This window comes from Anomaloglossus baeobatrachus, chromosome 5 (genome assembly GCF_048569485.1).
Source record: "Anomaloglossus baeobatrachus isolate aAnoBae1 chromosome 5, aAnoBae1.hap1, whole genome shotgun sequence".
Classification (NCBI taxonomy): domain Eukaryota; kingdom Metazoa; phylum Chordata; class Amphibia; order Anura; family Aromobatidae; genus Anomaloglossus; species Anomaloglossus baeobatrachus.
In genome coordinates, this window is record NC_134357.1 from 526,744,739 (window position 1) to 526,763,990 (window position 19,252).

A 19,252-nucleotide genomic window follows, 5' to 3' on the forward strand; every position below is an offset into this window, starting at 1 on the left:
ACTCAGTTTATGCATAAGAGAGAGGCGAAATGGATGCTTCTGTTAGAAACTAGAATGTCTCTAGGAATGAATATTAGAAACTAAATAATGAATATATTATAAACTACCTGTAGTACCCGGCCATTGCCTGGGATACTAACTGTCTCTCTGTCTCTCTCCCAGTCTCTGTCTCTCTCCCAGTCTCTGTCTGTCTGTCTCTGTCTGTTTCTTTCTGTCTGTGTGTCTGTCTCTTTGTATGTCTCTGTGTGCCTCTCTCTGTCTGTCTCTCTGTCTGTCTCTTTCCCCATCTGTCTCTTTCCCTGACTGTCTCGTTCCGGGTCTGTCTTGTTCAAAGTCTGTCTCTTTCTCTGTCTGTCTCTTTTCCCATCTGTCTTTTTCCTCATCTGTCTCTTTTCCCATCTGTCTTGTTCCAGGTCTGTCTCTTTCCCTGTCTGTCTCTTTTCCTGTCTGTCTCTTTCTCTGTCTGTCTCTTTCCCCATCTGTCTCTTTCCCCGTCTGTCTCATTCCAGGTCTGTGTCATTCCAGGTCTGTCTCTTTCCCGATCTGTCTCATTCCAGGTCTGTGTTGTTCCAGGTCTGTCTCTTTCCCCGTCTGTTTCTTTCCCTGTCTGTCTCTTTCCCGGTCTGTATCTTTCCCCGTCTATCTCTTTCCACGTCTGTCTTTCTCCATCTGTCTCTTTCCCCATCTGTCTCGTTCCAGGTCTGTCTCTTTCCCTGTCTGTCTGTCACTTTCTCTGCCTGTCTCTTTCCCTGTTTGTCTGTGCCTGTCTGTTGCTTTCTCTGTCTGTCTCTTTCCCTGTTTGTCTGTGTCTGTCTGTCTGCCTCTGTCTGTATCTTTGACTGTCTGTCTCTCTCTGTCTCTTTCTGTCTCTCTCTATCCATCTCTCCACTGACATCTTATTACCTTACACATACGCTTCTTATACTAACAATTTATTTTGTTCCTATAGCAACCAATCACAGCTCCCATTAATAACCTGTAGCTTGCAGCTCCATTGACTTTAATGGAGGCAGGTTTTTTTGGAGAGTGACTGTACAGCACTGGGTTAAACTTTCCCGTCAAAACATAGTCTATGATGTTCCCTGAGTCACATAGAGTGTATGTGCAAAATTTCGTGATTGTAAATGCGACAGTGCGGATTCCTTTAGCGGACATACACATACACACACACAAATACATACACACATACATACACACACTCAGCTTTACATATTAGATTGATAATCCTATATTGCTTTTTTATTCAATATCTTTTTCCTCTAGAAATTAATATTAGAAAATAAATAATGTACATATTATGAATTGATAATCCTATACTGCTGCTTTAGTCTATATGTTTTCCCTATAAGTTCTGGTTGTTTCACGTCATTTCCGACAGATAACCTTTTTAGCATGTGTTTTCAATCAGAGTGTTATAGACTAGGAATAAGGAAAAGTCGTCCGAAATGCGTACTATCTACCACTACCTATCCATGGTTTTAAGCTGCTGAAGCATTTTTTAATGTATACCTAATAAACGGATTCGTTTGAACTTACCCTTGACTTGGATGCTGGCTCTCCTTCCCTCTGTTTGCATTGAACCGCTGTACCCAATTTATTATATATTTTAGGAGTCAGAGTCGGTCCATTTTATACCGACTTTGACTCCACCAAAATTGACTCCGACTCCACAGCCCTGGTACACACACAGCTCGGTACAGGATGTACACTTGTAGCTCCGATTTGTACACATCGTACACACACTTATCCTCTCCGTACACATACAGTTTCCCTCTGTACACATTGTACACACATGGCTCCGCTATGTGCACACCATACATATATGGCTCTGCTCTGTTCATGCTGTGTGCAAACATGGTCAAAATTGTTGGTATCCCTCATTTAATAAAAGAAAAACCCACAATGGTCACAGAAATAACTTGAATCTGACAAAAGTAATAATAAATAAAACATCTAAGAAAATGAACAAATGAAAGTCAGACATTACTTTTGAACCATGCTTCCACAGAATTTATAAAAAAATAAATAAAACTCATCAAATAGCCCTGGACAGAAATTAAATAATGTGACAAAATGGACATATTAAATCATGGTGTATCCAGTAATTAGCATCACAGGCGTCTACAATCTTGTAATCAGTCAGTGGGCCTGTATATAGGGCTACAGATACTCACTGTGCTGTTTGGTGACATGGTGTGTACCACACTCAAGATGGACCAGAGGAAGCAAAGGAAAGAGTTGTCTCAGGAGATGAGAAAGAAAATTTTTAGACAATCATGTTAAAGGTAAAGGTTATAAGACCATCCTCAAGCAACTCAATGTTCCTGTGACTACAGTTGCACATATTCAGAAATTTAATATCCATGGGACTGTATCCAACCTCCCTGGACGTGGCCGCAAAGGGAAAATTGATGACAAATCAAAGAGGTAACAAAAGAGCCCAGAAAAACTTCTAAAGCGATTAAAGGTGAACTTCAAGCTCAAGGAACATTAGTGTCAGATCGCACCATCCGTTGTTGTTTGAGCCAAAGTGGACTTCATGGCAGATGACCAAGGAGGACACCATTGTTGTAAAAAAATCATAAAAATGCCAGAGTGGAATTTGCCAAAGTACATGTTGACAAGCCACAAAGCTTCTGGGAGAATGTCCTATGGACAGATGAGACAAAAATGGAACTTTTTGGCAAGGCACATCAGCTCTATGTTCACAGATGGAAAAATGAAGCATATCAAGAAAAGAACACTGTCCCTACCGTGAAACATGGAGGAGGCGCTGTTATGTTTCGGGGCTGCTTTGCTGCATCTGGCACAGGGTGTCTTGAATCTGTGAAGGGTACAATGAAATCTCAAGACTATCAAGTGATTCTAGAGAGAAATGTGCTGCTCAGTGTCAGAAAGCTTGGTCTCAGTCACAGGTCATGAGTCTTGCAACAGGATAATGACCCAAAACACACAGCTAAAAACACCCAAGAATGGCCAAGAGGAAAACATTGGACTATTCTGAAGTGGCCTTGTATGAGCCCTGACCTAAATCCTACTGAGCATCTTTGGAAAGAGCTGAAACATGCTGTTTGGAAAAGGCAACCTTCAAACACGAGAGAACAGGAGCAGTTTGCTCGGCCAAAATACCTGTCGTTAGGTGCAGAAGTCTCATTGACAATTACAAGAATCGTTTGATTGCAATGATTGCCTCAAAAGGTTGTGCAACAAAATATTAAAGGGAACCTGTCAAGTAATTTGTGTTCTAACCTAGTAGCGGTGTGATGTGTGGCCTATTAACCCCTTCCTACCCATCCCTGTGTTGTAATAGTGTGTAATGTGAATGTATAAATATATGTTTTTTTATTACTTAGGTGTACCCTATCTTAAATGAGCAGCGGCTCTAGCCCTGTGGGCGTTTGCATGTTTTTCGTGGTATCACGCCCACAGGACCAGAACCGAAGGAGTCTCCTGAGCATGCGCAGTGCACGTCTGAAACCGAGAAGCAAACACCTGGATAACAAGGCTGCGGGAATGGTAAGTGCGCACGCGCGGGATCTCAAGAAGCGACTGGCACGTCACTAATGTAAATCCATGGTATCACGCTCACAGGGGCGTGATACCATGGAAAACATGCAAATGCCCACAGGGCGATGCGACGCCCAGGGGGCTAGACCCTCTGATTATTTACATAGGGTACACGTAAGTAATAAAACATTGTGGGTTTTTCTTTCATTTTTCGAGGGGTACCAACAATTTTGACCAAGTGTGTACATGCTGTACAAACAGGGCTCTGCTCTGTACACAAGCGGCTCCACTTTGAATAGGTCACACCCACGCAGCTCTGCTCTGTTCCCATTGTATACATGCGGCTCCACTATGCACAGGTTGTACACTTGCGGTTTTGCTCTGTACACATTGTACACACGCTCCCCTCTGTACGCACATATTTCTACTGCGTACACATCGTACACACACGGCTCTGCTCCGTACATCTCGTACACACACGGCTCTGCTCCGTACACCGCGTACACACACGACTCCGTTCCGAACACCTCGTACACACACGGCTCTGCTCCGTACACCTCGTACACACACGGCTCTGCTCCGTACACACACGGCTCCGCTCCGTACACCTCGTGCACACACGGCTCCACTCCGTACACCTCGTACACACACGGCTCCACTCCGTACACCTACGGCTCCGCTCTGTGCACCTCGTACACACACGGCTCCGCTCTGTGCACCTCGTACACACACGGCTCTGCTCCGTACACCTCATATACACACGACTCTGCTCCGTACACCTCGTACACACACGGCTCTGCTACATCCACACTGTAAACCCCTCCAGACCCCACACATAAACTTCCCCTCATCCAGCACCATAACAACCAGCACAGCAGAGTCCTGCATACACTGAGGAGCTGATCATGTGACCCCCTGACTCCTCCCCTCCATGTGACATCATCACAGGTCCTATAAGTACAGAAAACCTCAATCATGTGACAGAAGTGACGTCATACCTGGAAGGAGCACATACACTGTAGCATCTACCATTAGCTGAGATAGTGGCTCTAGTTCTAGGGTAACAAACCCCCACACACGGGAGGTCTCGGTCTTCCTTGCTGTGGTGCGGTGATGGTGGACGGTGTCTGCCGGCTTCAGTGGTCCTGTGTGGACTATTTATCTCTGCCCTCAACTATCTAAAGTAAGTGCATTTGTGTGTATGTGAGTCTGGAGTGTGTGTAGATAATAATGTGGGGGATGATTAAGAATAATTTTTATTTCTATAGCACCATCATATTCCGTAGCTTTACCAGCAAAATAAGACATTAATGAGTAACATCTAATTCAACTCCGAGAGGAGTGAGGCTCCTGCTCATAAGCCACAGTCTAAGGGGGAATCAGGCGATCACAAAAGGTTATACCAAAGAGCTTGTCGTATTAGATCGTGTCATTAGTATTATAGAGGCATTCAACCAACACTGCATGATCCGGTTGGGCCGCCCCCACGTCAGCAGCCGGGCTGCTCAGATCCGGATCCGCGGTGGCTCGAGGGGCATCCGGACCCGGGGGTCGTGTGGCCACTCAAATAAAGGGGGGTATTTACAGGGGATTGTATATTTAAAGTTCGTGATGCCACCCGTAGTGTGCGGGAAGGTGGAGTACCATCGCTGCCACTGGGAGTACCCGGTGGCGATGGAGTGGGCAGCTAGGTGTTTTAACCCCTCCACGGGTAGGGGGGGATGCCCCGAGACTCGGTGATGGTGTTGGGAAGTGCCGTTGGGGGTGAAAGGGTTACTTGCGTACTCACTCAGTCCATAAAGCTGACACCGACAACTGGGTAAACCAAAGTTCTGGACACCGCTGCCGCTGAGGGGAGCTAGTTTGGGTCCCGTCCCCGATGGTGTTGCCTGATGATCTGTGACCTTTTCCCTGGCACTTCTTGGTTGGCCCCGGTAGCATGAAACTAGTCGGGTCCCGCTGCCCAGTGTGGCTAACTGTGGGAGCTTGCTCTCATGGTTCACGCTCTAATGATCTACTTACAGCTAAATCTAATGGTCACTACTCCCTGCTGATCCTCTTGGATCTCTCTGCTGCATTCAATACTGTGGATCACCAGCTCCTCCTCACTATGCTCCACTCTATCGGGCTCAAGGACACCGTTCTTTCCTGGTTCTCCATTTACCTCTCTAACCGCTCATTCACTGTATCCCTTGCCGGCTCATCTTCCTCTCCCCCTTACGGTCGGGGTTCCTTAGAGTTCAGTCCTAGGCCCCCTCCTGTTCTCTCTATACACAGCCTCTATTGGACAAACGATCAGCAGATTTGGTTTCCAGTACCATCTCTATGCTGATGACACCCAACTGTACACATTTTCTCCTGACATCACCCCTGCACTATTACAAAATACTACCGATTGTCTGTCCGCTGTCTCAAACATCATGTCCTCCCTCTATCTAAAACTGAACCTGTCAAAAACTGAACTTCTCCTGTTTCCTCCCTCTCCTAACCTTCCGAAACCCAGTATTACCATTTCTGTGTGTGGCTCTACCATTACGCCCCAGCAGCACGCCCGCTGTCTTGGGGTTATATTCGACTCCGATCTTTCCTTCACTCCCCACATTCGTTCACTTGCTCGTTCTTGTCAGTTCCACCTCAAAAACATCCTAGAATTCGACCTTTTCTTACCCTTGACTCTGCAAAAACTCTTACTGTCGCTCTCATTCATTCTCGCCTGGATTATTGTAATTCTTTATTAATTGGTCTCCATGTTACTAAACTCTCCCCTCTCCAATCCATTCTGAATGCCACAGCCAGGATCATTTTCCTCTGCAACCGCTTCGCCGATGCCTCTGCTCTTTGCCAGTCATTGCACTGGTTGCCTATCCGTTACAGAATCCAACATAAACTTATCACTCTCACTCACAAAGCTCTCCACTGTTTCGCACCCCCCCTACATCTCCTCCCTCATCTCTGTCTATCACCCCACCCATGCTCTTCGCTCTGCTAATGACCTCAACAATTCGAACCTCCCACTCCCGTCTTCAAGATTTCTCACGAGCTGCGCCTATGTTCTGGAACACACTACGAAGAGAAATCCGATTAATTCCCAACATCCACACCTTTTAAGCGGACCATAGAAACGCATTTCTTTAGACTAGCCTATCACCTCACTGCCCTGATCTAATCTAGTCTCTTTCTGCCCTTCATAACAAAAAATTTACTTCCAATTCTTGTCCCCTGTACCTGTATAAATTCTGGCCGTTCATGCAGCTGGTTTTGAATACCCTATTAAATCGATGGTTGGATCATATATAACTCATATCATATATAGCTTTTCTCCCCCCCCCCCATTCACCTTTTGTGCCTCCCCTATTTCCTCATAGACTGTAAGCTTATGAGCAGGGCCCTCACTCCTACTGGTATCTGAATTTTGTTTTTTTGTATTGTTTCAAATTGTCTGTACATGTCCCCTCTGAATTGTAAAGCGCTGCGAAATATGTTGGCGCTATAGAAATAAAACTTATTATTATTCACGCTTGGGATTTCCTGGATTGTTTTTGGGGAAAGTCCTATCCCCCTCGTTGCGCTAGTACCCCGATTTTGGAGCGGGTGGAGAGCAGATCTTGAAGGCTCCATTCTTGTCTGGTAAATTGTCAGGTTGCCTGAAGTTACTCCCTGACCTAGGGTCCACGTCGTGCTCTGGTCCCAGCCCGGTGATGGTACAAGGCCGCAGGCTGTCTTCCTTGACAGTTCCGTGCCCCTTTTCACGATCCCCTGCGACCGGGGGTCCAGCTCCTACAAGGCCATTGTTTTTTCAATAAGAGCAACTGTTCTTGTGTTCTCAAGCAAATGATTCATTCAAGCACCGTCTGCTACCTAGTTGCTTCCAAGGAGCCCGGCTCCTGACCTCCTCTCTCCTTCACTTACTCCACTTCACTCCCCCTTTCTCTGACTGACTTCTGACCTCCGCTTAACCAACCCCCCCAAGTTCGACCCTATTCTACTTAGACCGTCCACTGGTGTGTCTGGTGGGTGTGGTGCAGAGTGTTCCTAGGATTTTGATTGGCTGAAGTTGGCAACACCATAGTTGGGGACCCGTAACCAAGGAGGAGGTGGATATTGCACAGACGAGCAGATTGCACAATACGCTTTGATGACCTGATAGGCCAGGGCATCACACGGTCACCAGCCAGTATGTGTACAAGTACAGGTACAAAGGGCTACTGAATACATGGAGGGTGAGGAAACATCATCGGAGGGACCAGATTCTGAGGAAAAGTTAGTAGGAGAACAGGGAATGAGAGGTGGTAGGCCATCCGACAGAAATGTGTTTTTAGGGCACTCTTGAAACTGTAGAGACTGAAAATGAACTGGATTGTCCTGGGTAGTGCTTGCAGAGAACTGGTGCAGCAAGAAAGAAGTCTTAGAGACTGGAATGGAAGGTTTGGATTATCGAAGCTGTTTCTCTTAGGTCATTAGTGGAACGTCGAGGACAGGTAGGGTGGTAGACAGAGATGACGCAGGAGATATAGGGCGGCGCAGAAAAATGAAGAGTTTTGTGGGAGAGAGTGAGAAGTTTATATTGTACTCTATAGGGCATGGGCAACCACTGCAATGACTGGCACAAGGATCGGTGTAGCATCTGGATATAAATATGCCCCAGTCTGCGTCATTCAGAATAGGTTGGAGAGTAGAAAATTTAGTAAGAGGAAGACAAATTAGTAGATAAACAAGAATGAATCAAAGCAACAGTAAGGCCATGGGCACACGTTAAGCATTTGGTGAGTTTTTTTAATTTCAGGATTTGTAAATCAAACCCAAGAGGGGAACAATCAAATGAAAAATATAGTAGAAACATAGGCACCACAACTGCTTTGTTTTACCCACTCCTGGCTTTGACTTACAAATACTGAGGTGAAGAAGGAATTTTGAAATGTACGTTGAGGTGGCAGGGAGCATCACCACCATTTGATATAGTAAGTGTTTGGATTTTTGACCAAGTTGCTTCAATAATCTGCTTTATTTGGGACTGTTATCTAGATTACTAGAAAGTATAAACAAGTCTGCATAGTTCAGCAGTCGGCTGTTCAGTCCATAGTAGTATTTGCTTTAAATCTTTTTTAAAGGGACATATGATATATATGTATTTTGAAATCTCTTAAAGGTATAATTAGTTGTATAGATCACTGAAGTACCTTGGAGAGACGCACTCACTCTCTGATAAGAATAGTCTTTATAGCGATCCTGAATTTTCAGTGCCTTAAAGAGATGAACTATATGTATATAACTTTTTAGGTTTTTTTTTTAAAGGGATCCCTGTGTTTCATACTGAAGCATTTTAGAAGGATGTACCTCATATGTGCACCTTGAAGTATTATAAAGGGACCCTTATCTTATCTATATATATAATTGCCTTATTCTGTCTGTCTGTCTGTCTGTCTTGCTCCAAAATTGTGTCCTTACGGTGACACAAAGCTGATTGGCCGCTGGGCTCGCCATGGCCCCGCCCCCCCGCACGGATTGGCCCTCGCCCAGGCTGCGCCCCCACACGGATTGGCCGGCCGCTCGCCCAGGCTCCGCCCCCCCCACAGATTGGCCTCTCGCCCCGGCACCCTGCAGGCATTGGCAACTCGGCCACGCCCCGCCCCCCTCACGCAATGCACGCTAGCTCTGGCCCCGCCCCCTCCTCATTCCCCGAACCGACACGGTCACGGAGCTATGACTACCAGGTGAGTACTGTACCCCTGGGAGCCCACATCAGCGTACGCCGCCAAACCAGCCGACACATACCCTCGCATTGCTGGGGCTGGCCGGCGTATGCTGGTGTGGGCTCCCGTGCGAGCGGGGGACGAGATGCGCTGGTAACCATGGTAGCATAGTTACCAGCGCATCAAGGTCCTGCAGCGGCGGAAAATACACACACGCACACACATAACAGCACACACACACACACACACACACACACACATCAGATCACACTCACTCTCACACACACATCACATCGCATCCACATACTCACAACATCCTGGGATATCGCTTGCTTCTCGGCGGCGATATTGTGCTGTGAGCTTCCAGGACCTGCCGGAGGATCACATGGCCAGAAGCATGTGGTATCTCCGGATGTTGTGAGTATGAGCGCGTATGTGCAATATCGTCAATGTGTGTGTGTGTGAGTGTATGCGATCGGGTGTGTGTGAGTGTATGCGATCGGGTGTGTGTGAGTGTATGCGATCGGGTGTGTGTGTGGGTGTGTGTGAGTGTATGCGATCGGATCTGTGAGTGTCGGCAGAGGAGCACGGCGTGCTGCAGGAGGCTGGGAGGAGAGAGGCTGATCCTGGGGAAGGCTGGGATGGGGAGGCTGAGAGAAGAGAGGCTGATCCTGGGGGAGGCTGAGGCTGGGGTAGGCTGGGAGGAGAGAGGCTGATGCTGGGGACCGAAAAGGCATCAGCTGGGGACAGAAAAGGCTGATGCTGGGAGGAGAGAGGCTGATGCTGGGAGGAGAGAGGCTGATGCTGGGAGGAGAGAGGCTGATGCTGGGAGGAGAGAGGCTGATGCTGGGAGGAGAGAGGCTGATGCTGGGATGAGAGAGGCTGATGCTGGGAGGAGAGAGGCTGATGCTGGGGACGGAGAGGCTGATGCTGGGGACGGAGAGGCTGATGCTGGGGACGGAGAGGCTGATGCTGGGGACGGAGAGGCTGATGCTGGGGACGGAGAGGCTGATGCTGGGGACGGAGAGGCTGATGCTGGGATGAGAGAGGCTGATGCTGGGATGAGAGAGGCTGATGCTGGGATGAGAGAGGCTGATGCTGGGATGAGAGAGGCTGATGCTGGGATGAGAGAGGCTGATGCTGTGGACGGAGAGGCTGATGCTGGGATGAGAGAGGCTGATGCTGGGAGGAGAGAGGCTGATGCTGGGAGGAGAGAGGCTGATGCTGGGAGGAGAGAGGCTGATGCTGGGAGGAGAGAGGCTGATGCTGGGAGGAGAGAGGCTGATGCTGGGAGGAGAGAGGCTGATGCTGGGAGGAGAGAGGCTGATGCTGGGAGGAGAGAGGCTGATGCTGGGGACGGAGAGGCTGATGCTGGGGACGGAGAGGCTGATGCTGGGGACGGAGAGGCTGATGCTGGGGACGGAGAGGCTGATGCTGGGGACGGAGAGGCTGATGCTGGGATGAGAGAGGCTGATGCTGGGAGGAGAGAGGCTGATGCTGGGAGGAGAGAGGCTGATGCTGGGAGGAGAGAGGCTGATGCTGGGAGGAGAGAGGCTGATGCTGCGTGTAGAGAGGCTGATGCTGCGTGTAGAGAGGCTGATGCTGCGTGTAGAGAGGCTGATGCTGGGAGGAGAGAGGCTGATGCTGCGGGCAGAGAGGCTGATGCTGCGGGTAGAGAGGCTGATGCTGGTGCAGCATGGGGGATGGAGCACGATGGGGGGTGCGCAGCATGGGGGATGGAGCACGTTTGGGAGTGCGCAGCATGGCACATGGAGCACGTTTGGGAGTGCGCAGCATGGCGCATGGAGCACGTTTGGGAGTGCGCAGCATGGCGGATGGAGCACGTTTGGGAGTGCGCAGCATGGCGGATGGAGCACGTTTGGGAGTGCGCAGTATGGCGGATGGAGCACGTTTGGGAGTGCGAAGCATGGCGGATGGAGCACGTTTGGGAGTGCGCAGCATGGCGGATGGAGCACGTTTGGGAGTGCGCAGCATGGCGGATGGAGCACGTTTGGGAGTGCGCAGCATAGCGGATGGATCACGTTTGGGAGTGCGCAGCATAGCGGATGGATCACGTTTGGGAGTGCGCAACATGGGGGATGCAGCACGATGGGGAGTGCGGAGTATGGCGGATGGAGCACGTTTGGGAGTGCGCAGCATGGCGGATGGAGCACGTTTGGGAGTGCGCAGCATGGCGGATGGACCACGTTTGGGAGTGCGCAGCATGGCGGATGGAGCACGTTTGGGAGTGCGCAGCATGGGAGATGGAGCACGATGGGGGGTGCGCAGCATAGGGGATGGAGCACGATGGGGAGTGCGCTGCATGGGGGATGGAGCACGATGGGGATTGCGCAGCATGGCGGATGGAGCACGTTTGGGAGTGCGCAGCATGGCGGATGGAGCACGTTTGGGAGTGCGCAGCATGGGAGATGGAGCACGATGGGGGGTGCGCAGCATAGGGGATGGAGCACGATGGGGAGTGCGCTGCATGGGGGATGGAGCACGATGGGGAGTGTGCTGCATGGGGGATGGAGCACGATGGGAAGTGCACACCTCCCCCCAACACACACACGCGCGCACTGCACAACACACCACACACACACTGGGAACCACAAACAACTGCCCTACACAGACACCCACACACACAGACAACGCTGCACACACAAATATACGCACATACCGCACAACACACACATTGCACAAAACATACCTCCCCCCAAAACACACCACACACACACAAACCGCGCAACACACACACAACGCTACAGACACACAGCGCTCCACAAACAACGCAACACACATACAACACCGCTCTCACCCCCCGTCACACCCAGACAACACCCAGAACATGTACAGCGCCCTACACAAACACTTGGTAACTACACACAACAACATCTATATATATATATATATATATATAACAAAAATCATACATGAACTACACAATACGTAAATTCTAGAATACCCGATGCGTAGAATCGGGCCACCTTCTAGTACTTAATATTTACGTAATTTACACCCTTTATTTGTACCTTAAGATTTCTTAAAGGGATCCTTATATCGAATATGGTTTTCAAGGGCTATACCTCATATTTGTACCTTTTAAAAAAAAAAATGTTTTTGAGGAAGCCCTGGATATATTATTCAAATCTGTGAAGGAGATTTATGTTTCATGCACGTTCTAAATTCCTTAAAGGGAACCAAACATCAGGATTTTCGTGTATAAGCTGCAGCCAGTGCAGTACTGGCACTATCATGCACAGTGTGTACATACCATCAGGGGGCAGCTCGGGTGTTTAGGCAGTGAAATACAACTTTATAAAGTTTGAAATTTCGTGCACTTTTTGATTGACGTGTGCACCTCTGCAGATAATGTCCGGGCGGGTTATGCAGGAGTTCCCCGCCCCCCCACCAGCCTGTTCCTCCCTCTCTCCTGATGTTTCTGAAGATTAGATATTTACATACAGCCAGAGAGAGGGAGGGAGGAACAGGCGGCGCGGGGGGGCGGGGAACACTTGCATGACCCGCCCGGACATCAGGAGAGAGGGAGGAACAGGCTGGTGGGGGGGTGGGGAACTCCTGCATAACCCGCCCGGACATTAACAGAGAGGTGCACACGTCAATCAAAAAGTGCACGAAATTTCAAACTTTATAAAATTGTGTTTCACTGACTAAACACCCGAGCTGCCCCCTGATGGTATGTACACAATGTGCCTGATAGTGCCAGTACTGCACTGGCTGCAGCTTATACACGAAAATCCTGATGATTGGTTCCCTTTAAAGGGATTGCCATCCTAATATTGAATATAAAGTGATACATATCATTATTATATTATATAGAAGTGTATTTATATATTTGGTGGTGATTGTCTCCCGTGATTGTTTGAAAATATTTGGAGAAGTAAAAAAAGTTTTTAAAAAAAATCTTTCCTAATAATGTTTTTTTTGGTATAATATTCTCAAGTTGTTTTGTGACAAATATGTTATTCTCAGTTAAGTTACCTCAGATATTGTTGGTGGATAATATCTGTAATTTATCAGTCAACGCATTTTAGAAACTGATCATCTCCTTCATCAGGATAAATGCATTATAGCTTATTTGACACACAGAGGAGAGTGTATAGTTCAACAATTCAAAAGTTTAGAGTCACTTAGATTTTTCCTTATTTTTGAAAGAAAAGCACTTTTTTTTTTTTTCAATGAAGCTAACATTTAATTAAACAGAAATACACTCTATATATTTTTAATGTGGTATATGACTATTCTAGCTGCAAACATCTGGTTTTTAATGCAATATCTACATAGGTGTATAGAGGCCCATTTCCAACAACCACCAGTCCAGTGTTCTAATGGTACATTGTAATTGTTAACTGTGTTAGAAGGCTAATGGATGTTTAGAAATCCCCTGAAAATCCTTGTGCAAGTATTTTAGCATAGCTGAAAACAGTTTTGCTGATTAGAGAAGCTATAAAACTGACCTTCCTTTGAACTAATTGAGAATCTGGAGCATTACATTTGTTGATTCCATTAAAGGGAACCTGTCTGGTGCAATATACACCCAGAACCACGAGCAGTTCTGGGTGCATATTGCTAATCCCTGGCTAACTGTCCCTGTATCTAGTAGCATAGGTGAAAGAGATCATGAGAAAAAGTATTTTTAAAGATCGTATGCTAATGAGCGAGGGCAGTAGTCCCAAGTCGTTGCTTCCCTTGCTAGTCGCCCCCATTAGCATGTTAGTACACCCCTGTGGGCTTGCTAACATGCTAATGAATGGTAGCGTCAGAGGATGATCTCACTCACCATCGCGTCCAATGCTGGATTTCGGCTCAGTGAGCATGACCCCGTAGTTTGGGTCATGCGCACTATGAAGCCGGGTGTACACATCCTGGCTTCAAAGTGAAGTAGTGCACATGACCGAACCTCCGGGGTCATTCGCACTGAGCTGAAATCCAGCATCAAGCGGCGATGGCAGCGGTGAGGTGAGTGAGACGATGGCAGCGGTGAGGTGAGTGAGATCATCCTCTGACGCTGCGCATTCATTAGCATGTTAGCACGCCCACAGGGGCGTGCTAACATGCTAATGGGGGCAACTCTTAAGGAAAGCAACATCCTTGGGGCTACTGCCCTCGCTCATTAGCATACGATAAAAGATCTTTAGAAATACTTTTTCTAAAGATCTCTTTATCTATGCTAGTGTATACAAGGAAAGTTAGGCTATGTGCGCACTGGGAAATGGAATTTTCTTGAGAAAATTCCGGATGCTCTCAAAGATTACCGCACACGCGGTAATAAACCGCGGCAAACCGCACCCGAAAACCGCATGCGGTTTGCCGCGGTTTGCTGCGGTTTCACCGCGGTATTGCCGCGTGCGGGTTAGGATGTGCTTTATTGCATTCAATGCAATAAAGCACATTGAAAAAAAAAAAAAAAAGTTTTATTTAATTCTGAGATAGTAGATAGATAGACAGAAGAATAGATAAAGGGATAGATAGATAGATAGATAGACAGACAGATAGAGGGATAGATAGATAGATAGATAGAGGACAGATCGCTACATTTCCCACGGTCGGCAGTGAGTTCACATTACCGGCCGTGGGAAATGACCGGTAATTACCTCTGCTGTCTGCTGCTTTCATTCAGCGCTGTGTCTGTGACAGTAGCGGCTGGATGTAAGCAGCGCAGGACCTGTGGATTACGCCGGAGCTTTGGTGCGGGAGGGGTTAGTAAAATGGTGAACGAGGCTTCTTTGTTTTATTTAAAATAAAGGATTTTTCGGTGTCTGTGTTTTATTCACTTTACTTACGGGTTGATCATGTCAGCTGTCACATAGACGCTGCCATGATCAAGCCTGGAGTTAATGGCGGTGATCCACCACCATTAACCCCTTGTATTACCCTGCTGCCACTGCTACACGGCGGCAGGAAGAGCCAGGGACACGCCGGTGCTGCCGCATAATGCATGCGACAGTGCCAGGGCAGCTGCGGCTGATATTCTCGGCTGCCGGAGGGGGAGTGAGGCGGGGGACATTAACCCTGCCCCTCTCCCTCCCAAGCCTGAGAATACCGGGCCGCCACTGTGTGCTTACCTTGGCTGGACGGTGAATATGCAGCGGAGCACACGTGTTTTTTTTTCCTATATTTCCGTTTTCTTTCTATGTGTGTTCTATGTGTCTGTGTCTGTGATCTATGTCTGTGATGTCTATGTGTGTGTGAGCTGTGTGTGTGTTTACTCTCTGCATGGCTTCCTCTTCCTGTAATGACATCACTTCCCTGCAAAACCGCAGACAGGCGATGTACATTACCGGAGGTAAACCGCGAAATACCGCAGGGAATAACGCAGGAAAACACAGTGAACCGCACAGAATTTGCTGCCTGCGTTATTCCCTGCGGGATTTTATGATTACATTGGAGTCAATGGAGTGAAATCCCGCAGCGATGTGCGGAAAAGAATTGACATGCAATTGTTTTTGCTGCGGGAATCCCGCAGCAAAACATGCAGCTGTCAAATTCCGCCTAGTGCGCACAGGATTTTTTTTGCCCATAGGTTTTGCTGGTGATTCACTGCAGAGATGTTATGAACATTTTCTGCAGCGAAACATGCAGCAAAACCGCAAAAAATCCGCGGCAAAATCCGGTAAGTGCGCACATAGCCTTAAGCAGGGATTAGCAATATGCACCCAGAACTGCTCGTGGTTCTGGGTGCATATTGCACCTGACAAGTTCCCTTTTAAACTCTCAAAATGGCCAGAAAAAGAAAACTTTAATGTGAAACTCGACAGTCTACTCTAAAGGGTGCTTTACACTCTGCGACATCGCTAACGATATATCGTCGGGGTCACGGTGTTTGTGACGCACATCAGGCGTCGTTAGCGACATCGCAGCGTGTAACAGCTAGGAGCGACGATCAACGATCGCAAAAACGGCAAAAATCGTTGATCTTTGACACGTCGCTCCAAATTATAATGTTGTTGGTGTTTCATTCCGCAGGTTGTTAGTCGTTCCTGCAGCACCACACATCGCTGTGTGTGACACTGCAGGAACGATGAACATCATCCTACCTGCTTCCATCGGAAGGGAGGAAGGAAGGAAGGAGGTGGGCGGCATGTTTCGGCCGCTCATCTCCTCTTCTATTGGGTGGCCGTTTTGTGACGTCGCTGTGACACCGAACGCACTTCCCCCTTGATGGAGGGATTTTTCGGCAGCAACAGCGACGTCGCTGAACAGGTATGTGTGAGTGACGCTGCCGTAGTGGTATTGTTCACCACGGCAGCGATCACCATATGCCGCACGAACGACGGGGGCGGGTGCTATTGCTCGCGACATTGCTAGCAACTGCTAGCGATGTCGCAGCATGTAAAGCACCCTTTATTCTTAGAAATGAAGGATATTCCATGCGAGAAATTGCGAAGAAACTGAAGATTTCCTACAACGGTGTGTACTATTCCCTTTAGAGAAGAGCACAAACAGGCTCTAACCAGAGTAGAAAGAGAAGTGGGAGGCCCCGCTGCACAACTGAGCAACAATATAAGTACATTAGAGTCTCTAGTTTGCGAAACTTACGTCTCACAGGTCCTCAACTGGCAGCTTCATTAGACAGTACCCGCAAAACGCCAGTGTCAACGTCTACAGTGAACAGCCGACACCGGGATGCTGGCCTTCAGGGCAGAGTGGCAAAGAAAAAGCCATATCTGAGACTGGCTAATAAAAGGAATAGATTAATGCGGGCAAAAGAACACAGACATTGGACAGGAAGATTGCAAAAAAGTGTTATGGACAGACGAATCGAAGTTTGAGGTGTTTCAATCACACAGAAGAACATTTGTGAAACGTAGAATGACTGGAAAGATGCTGGAAGAGTACCTGATGCCATCTGTCAAGCATGGTGAAGGTAATGTGATGGTCTAGGGTTGCTTTGGTGCTGGTAAAGAGGGAGATTTGTACAACGTAAAAGGGATTTTGAATAAGGAAGGCTATCTCTCCATTTTGCAACACCATGCCATACCCTGTGGACAGTGCTTGATTTGAGCCAATTTCATCCTACAACAGGACAATGACCCAAAGCACACCTCCAAATTATGCATGAACTATTTAGGGAAGAAGCAGGCAGCTATCTGTAATAGAGTGGCCTGCCCAGTTACCAGATTTCAACCCTATTGAGCTGTTGTGGGAGCAGCTTGACCATATGGTATGCAAAAAGTGCCCATCAAGCCAATCCAACTTGTGGGCGGGGGGAAGCATGGGGTGAAATATCTCCAGATTACCTCATCAAATTAACAGCTAGAATGCCAAAGGTCTGCAAAGCTGGAATTTGCAGCAAAGAGAGCATTCTGTGATAAAAGCAAAATTTTAAGGAGAAAATTATTATTTCAAGTAAAAATCATTATTTCTAAACTAGTCAATCTCTGCACTATATTTCCTATTCATTATGCAACTCATTTGATAAATAAAAGCATGATTTGTCATGGAAAAGACAAAATTGTCTGGGTGACCCCAAACTTTTGAACCTTAAGGTGGCATTATACGCAACGATTTATTGTGCGATCGCATGAGCGATTGCACCTGCCCCTGTCGTTTGAGCGTCACAGGCATGTCATTGCCCGTGTCGCACAAAGTCGTTAAACCCCCGTCACACGTACTTACCTCCCTAACGACGTCGCTGTGGGCGGCGAACATCCTCTTCCTGAAGGGGGAGGGACGTTCGGCGTCACAGCGACGTCACACAGCAGCCGGCCAATAGAAGCTGAGGGGTGGAGATGAGCGGGACGTAACATCCCGCCCACCTCCTTCCTTCCTCATTGCCGGCGGGACGCAGGTAAGTTGTTGTTCGTTGTTCCCGGGGTGTCACACGTAGCGATGTGTGCTGCCACGGGAACAATGAACAACCGGCGCGCAGAAAGAGGAACGACATTATGGAAATGAACGACGTGTCATCGAGCAACGATAAGGTGAGTATTTTTGCTCGTTAACAGTCGTTCGGAAGTGTCACACGGTACGACATCTCTAACGATGCCGGATGTGTGTCACGAATTCCGTGACCCCCGACAACATATCGCACAATATATCGTACCATGTAACGGCGCCTTTAGTGTACTCCTCTGTATGCGAACCAAGCTTTAATGTGATTAGTCCTCATGAAGGAGATGTTCATTCTCTGAAATGCGTTGACTAATAACTCACGACCCAGTCTTCTATCCATGTGGAAAAAAAACAACCTCCACTCAAAAATATTATGTATTGCAAAGTGTGCACAGTACCAACATTCCAAGCTGTACTATTGAAAAAATGAGATTTTTGGCAAAAAATTGCAATTTTTCGAGCCACCCCGCCAACGTCACGGCAAATCTCCTGGGGCAGTCCTAACACTAAAATATTTTTATTTAAAGTGTGCCATATGGCCTCACATATGCAAAATTAGGACTGCACAGCACGTACCTTGTGCTTTTCAGTCACCGTCTCCATGACTGATTCATGGTTGTGGGCGGGACAGGCCCGAGCACATGCTGCTTAGAATAAATAGCCAGTGGACGGGGTTGGATGGCAAGTGTGAACAGCCACCAACCGCCAAAAATCAGGACAGATGGAAAAATAAACATGAGGTGCACTGCAAGATGAGAACCAACTGGGACCCTATATAACAAGAAAAAACAGCATAAAAACAACCTCCACTCAAAAATATTATGTATTGCAAAGTGTGCACAGTACCAACATTCCAAGCTGTACTATTGAAAAAATCCATGTGGTGCTGCTGCAGCCGTTATGCGCATTCACAGCCACACAAGGTGAGCCTCTAAAATACATGTTCCAGAAATCTGCACCGCTTACACATTTTGAACAGGAAGGACCTTTGAGAAAGGACCTTTGCCGAAACACATGTTAGGCGGATTGCCTGTAACTTGTATTTTAGAGGATTTTAATGACTTAATAAAGATATAGATATTTTAAGAAGAACAGATCACGGAATTTCTTTCCTTTTTTGTGCCATTGTGGACGCCTGCCATTTCAATCCCTGTATCTGTGGATCCATCCTAGAAGTGGTGAGAATACTTTTTTTTCTA

General features: G+C 47.6%; 1 protein-coding gene across 1 annotated transcript in view; it reads left to right on the forward strand.

Moving 5' to 3' along the window:
• Nucleotides 1-4,503: 4,503 nt before the first annotated feature.
• Nucleotides 4,504-19,252, forward strand: part of LOC142312103 (uncharacterized) — a 45,323-nt gene continuing 30,574 nt past the window's right edge. The window contains exon 1 of the mRNA XM_075350984.1: nucleotides 4,504-4,690. The gene's annotated coding sequence lies outside the window, so the exon portion shown is untranslated. The remainder of the gene's footprint in view (nucleotides 4,691-19,252) is intronic.